Source organism: Coregonus clupeaformis, chromosome 3 (genome assembly GCF_020615455.1).
Source record: "Coregonus clupeaformis isolate EN_2021a chromosome 3, ASM2061545v1, whole genome shotgun sequence".
Taxonomy (NCBI): domain Eukaryota; kingdom Metazoa; phylum Chordata; class Actinopteri; order Salmoniformes; family Salmonidae; genus Coregonus; species Coregonus clupeaformis.
In genome coordinates this window covers 6,303,942-6,309,552 of record NC_059194.1, presented here as the reverse complement: position 1 = coordinate 6,309,552, position 5,611 = coordinate 6,303,942, and positions in this window count along the sequence as shown.

Below are 5,611 nucleotides of genomic sequence, written 5' to 3'. Positions count from 1 at the left end.
TAATCACACTGCTAACCCTAATGCCTAACCCTAACCTTAAATGAAGACCTAAAAGCAAATGTTTGTTTTCATGAATTTTTAAGATATAGATAATTTTGACCTTGTAGCTGGAAGAGCAATTTCAGAAGCAATAATTTTGCCAGGACTGTCTGGGAGTGGTCTGAGTAGGGAGGGGAAAACTGAAAAATAGCTGTTATTGGCAAAGAGGTTTGGAACTCTTCCTTATTGGTCTATTAACTAATTTACATCCTGGTGATGTCACCAGGCAAGCCAAAACTCCATCCCACAAAAACAGGCTGAAATTTCAGGCAGTCTTTTCAAACAGCTCCTACACTAAAAGGACATTATCATTTTCACAATTTCAATGTATTATTCCAATATCATATTGTGGAAATATATATAAAACACAGCAAAATCTTGCACTGGGCCATTAAGGCATCAAGTCAACAAGTGGGTGGTGTTTATCTGTGCACAGCCAATAAACCCTACATCCTGAGTGCCAGATCTGTTTGTAAACTGTAAGCTGTAAGCAGTGGTCTAAGGCACTGCATTGCAGTGCTAGCTGTGCCACTAGAGATCCTGGTTCGAATCCAGCCTCTGTCGTAGCCGGCCGCGACTGGGAGACCCATTGGGTGGCGCACAATTGGCCCAGCGTCGTCCAGGGTAGGGGAGGGAATGGCCGGCAGGGATGTAGCTCAGTTGGTAGAGCATGGCGTTTGCAACGCCAGGGTTGTGGGTTCGTTTCCCACAGGGGGCAAGTATGAAAAATAAAAAAATAATGTATGCACTCACTAACTGTAAGTCGCTCTGGATAAGAGCATCTGCTAAATGACTAAAATGTAAAATGTAATAAAAGCGGCTGTTAACTAGATGACCAATGTTTAATTGCATTTGCATGCTAAGCTGAAAACCCTTGAATTCTGTGGCCTGGCTGGTCTAGTGGTAATGACGCCAGCACACAGTGTCGGCAAAGGTTTAAATCCGGCTTAGTTACCTTTGACACAACCTCTATCTTGTTCAATAAAATCATTTAAAATATTTATTTTTATTTTTAAAGAAGTCGAATTCTTGTTTGTGAGGGAATCCCTTGACGGAGCAGAGAGGAGGCTATTTGTTTACCGCGCTACCCATGAGGCGGGTGCTCAGGTGGTATGTGTTGCCTTGGTGACGTATCTGGATGTTCTAGACCAGGGGTGTCAAACGTACGGCCCGCGGGCCGGATCAGGCCCGCAAACGGGTTTAATCCGGCCCGCGAGATGATAAAAAAAAAAAAAAAAAAATGTATTATTTGTAAAGTATAAAAATGCGCTGCAATTTTTCAATAAAATAAACTGCTGTTCCAATTGCGTCCACTGGATGGCGCAATAGCAATTGTGTTAAGCAAGCAAACTGTTTATACCGGGGCAGAGCAAGTAGGTCAAGCACGTGCAGCCAATGAGCTACTTTGTTTTGCCCGCGATATTTATTATGGCTTCTACTTTTAACATTATGTGCTTTGGCACCCTCATTGCCCCAATATGTCTCTGTCAAAAAAGAGAAAAGTGGACGCAGAGTGCAGAGTGTTCCAAGAAAAATGGTCATCCTATTTAATCACGGAATTGAATGGGAAAGCTGTATGTTTGGTGTGTTCAGAGCATGTTACAGTGCTGAAAGAATATAACCTTCGTCGCCACTATGTGAGTCTTCATGCCGACAAATATGACAACTTTCAAGGACAGCGGAGATGAGAGAAGGTGAATGAACTGTTGGCGGGTCTGAAGAAACAGCAGTCTGTGTTTACTCACAGCCGAGACATCAGTGACGCTGCAGTGAAAGCTAGCTACCTCATTGCTAATGAAATCGCAGTGGCTTCAAAACCATTTAGTGAGGGTGAATTTGTAAAAACATGCATGATGAAGGCAGCGGAGATTGTGTGCCCTGAAAAGCGGCAGGCTTTTGCAAATATCAGCCTGACAAGAAACACAGTTGCAGACAGGTTTCCGATCTTTCAGTGGATTTGGACAGCGAGTTGAAGCAAAAAGTAAAGTCATTTATTGCGTTTTCGGTTGCAATTGATGAAAGCACGGACATTACAGATGTTGCACAACTGGCCATTTTTTTCATCCGCGGAGTTGATGACACATTGACCGTCACCGAGGAGTTCGTGGAGTTGGTGCCGATGACAGATACAACGACAGCAGCTGATATTTTTACCGCACTCGTCGGGCGCGCTGGACAGGGTCGGAGTGGACTGGTCCCGCGCTGTCAGCCTGGCTACAGATGGTGCGCCCTCAATGATCGGGAAAAAGCAGGCGTTGTGACAAAGTTCAGAGAGAAAGTGCAATCTGCAAATGGAGGACGTGATTTTTTGACTTTTCACTGTATTTTGCACCAGGAGGCTTTGTGTTGCAAGTCATTAAAGATGGATAACGTCATGAAGGTGGTCATCCAAACTGTTAATTTCATCCGATCCAGAAGCCTGAATCACCGTCAGTTTGACAGCCTTCTCAGAGAGAAAGACCACATCTATGGCCTGCCATACCACACTGAGGTAAGATGGTTAAGCCGAGGTGCTGTGCTGAGGCGTTTCTTTGATTTCCGAGAAGAAATTGAACAGTTCATGGAAGAAAAGGGCAAACCAGTGTTAGAATTTCATTCCGCAGAATGGATGCCGGACCTTGCATTTATGGTAGATGTTACAGAGCACCTGAATAACTTGTCACGCAGTATTATGACAGCATACGTTCTTTCAAGTGGAAGCTGTCATTGTGGGAGACGCAACTTGCCGGTGGTGATGCAGCTCACTTCCCCTGTCTGAAAAATGTGTGCGCGACCCAACATGTGGCAGACATGAAGCGGTTCAAAGATAAAATAACGGGACTGTTACGGGAGTTTGAGCAACGCTTTCAGATTTATGTTTATATGTTTTATGTTGATGTGCTATTGTTTTTAATTGTTTTTATTTTATTTGTATATTTAACCTATTCTTGACTCTGTGGTTCTTGCACTTGTTTGGGGAACAGGATTTCATTATTTTTATCTACATTTCTGCCTGAAAAATGACACCCTGATATAGTTCTGTGATCTGTGAAACAGTTCTGTTAATCACTGAGGCATTGTGTGTTTGTGTGTTCTTTTTCTTTAGAATTTTCAAATAAACTTGACGTGTTTTATGATTAATAGTGATGTTGTGCTTGTACTATTTTGGACACACTGTCCTCAGGCTCCAGCTTTATGTTGTATGTTGATCGTATTAAAACAAAGAAAACAATCTGAAGTTGTTGTTTTTAAGTTATGTATACCATGATTTTTCCGGTCCGGCCCACTTGGGAATAGATTTTCCTCCATGTGGCCCCTGAGCTAAAATGAGTTTGACACCCCTGTTCTAGACCTTGCCTTGGTTCAGCACCATGAGGGTGTAGGGCTGCTCAGGAGAGCCCTTGGAACTGTCCCTCACCAGAAACGCTCCATCCTGAAACACACACAGCTACGTTGATACACACTGTGTGTGTTAGTGAAGCCCACCAGGGGAGGGGGATTCCTGACCTTGTTAACCCATCTGAGAGATGCTTCAGCCTGGCCTCTGGTGACCAGTCCTCCATACCACACAGGGACCATGCCCTTTACACAGCAGGGAACAGCAACCGATCAACAGAGTTAGAATACAAAATAAAAAGACAAAACCCATTGTGTCTAGATCCACGTGTTGGTTGTGCAGGAACAACTAGTAGGCTGTTCAAAAACAAGTGTAAAAACCAACATTCTAGACCACACACACCTGTCTTCTCTAGTGTGCGGTTTTTACACCTGTTTTTTAATGATGTTAAATTCTTAGGCACTGTATCTATGGGGTTTTTATGCCTGGTTGTGCTTGGTCGGTTTTGTAGTGTTTTGTGTGTGGACCCTAAAAGACGAATGCAGCCGTGGCCCTAGTGTTTGTATTCTGCAACAGTGCCATCTAGTGGCCAGTGACGCTAATTACATGTCCTTTATCATTCTCATCAGTAAAACTTGGTGTTTTGCTCATTTTATTACATGTATTGTATGTTTATGTAAATAACGTTTGAAAAGTGGTATGGACCGTATGGATTGCATAAAGGCTCTGCTGATGTAACTACTGATGTAAAAAGGGCATTTGATTGATTGATCTGTCACCTTCCATGTGCCTGGTTTTGTGTTGGGGACCTTTGAAGGTGGGTAAGAAGGAGGAGCAGGAGGTTTACTTGAGCTGGATCTGTTGGTAGAGAAGATATCATAGTACAATATGTTAGGAGGATTGGCTCGATCTACATCTCAATTATTCTCCTCTAATTCTCACTCTCTGAATTTACTGAAGGAACTTGAACCGGTAAAAACAAAATTCCTTTGTTGTCATCAAGACTTTCTATTCAATAGAACAACTGAGAAGGGGAAGAAGCGCCTTTAGACTGTTGAGATACAGCCAAGGGGTTAACGGGAATGGAGAGGTCAGGGTTAGGTTACCAGTTAGAATAGTCTAGTGACTTTGGGGCCTTTAGTTGAGGTGGCTTCACTATGGCCGCCTGGGGAAAGCGGAATGGACTGCCCTCTCCTGGACACAGTGGGTAGTCACCAAACAGACACAGAAAATATAGAAGTTAGGCATTCTCAACCTACTAGTCAACAGTAGCCATAATGGTGGCAATCAGTTCCTACCGAAGCTGACTTTTCTTTGTCTTTGCAAGGCAACTATAATATATAGCATAATGGGTCTCCACACACTGACAATGCCTTTTTAATTGCCCCTTAGGTATTAATATATATTATTTTTTTCAATATTGAATTGAAAAGACTTGACCTGAATAAACAGACTAGGAGGCTAAATCAACAGGACAACAGACAGTTGACAGAGCATTACTTGTAGGAGTTGTTTTGGTGTTTGTGTGATGATGAGGAGGTTGTTTCTTGGGGGGAGGAGGCTGTCCAGACTTCTTGCTTTGGTCGATCAGGGGGACAGAAGGGCCTGTTGGGGGTGGGGGAGGTAGATATTTAGGAAGAAATGTCTCAAACAAACCACTAATAAGCATTTAAAGATGTTGCAGAGGTATGATCTGACAGGTTGTTTTAACTAAGGTAGAGAAAACCATGGAATTAGATTAGGCCATGTCCGTTCTAGTCATTTTAATTCTATGGTTTTACCTACCTTCGTTGAATGCTACCTCATATAATGCACTGATTGTCTGCTAAATAACAAAAATGTAATCTGTCCTGATTTTTTGTCCTAATTTTACGTCGGTGAGCTTGATCTACCTCTAAACCAGGGTTTCCCAAACTCGGTCCTGGTGCCCCCCTGGGTGCACGTTTTGGTTTTTGCCCTAGCACTACACAGCTGATTCACATAACCAACTCATCAACAAGCTTTGATTATTTGAATCATGGTAAGAATGACTTACGTTTGCCTGCAGCTTTGAATGGGAGGGGCCTAGTCTGGATGTGGGAGGTTTGGCCAGCTGGAGAGAGGGGGGAAAGAGCGGGAGAGAGTTGGAAGCTTCATTAACCATGATTGATTTCAGAAAGAGTGAGGAGGGTATGAGATGGACGGATGGTAACATGAATGAAACGGTAGGGGTCTGTAAAGAAGACAGGATGAGAAGAGGAAAAAATAGATAGTGAT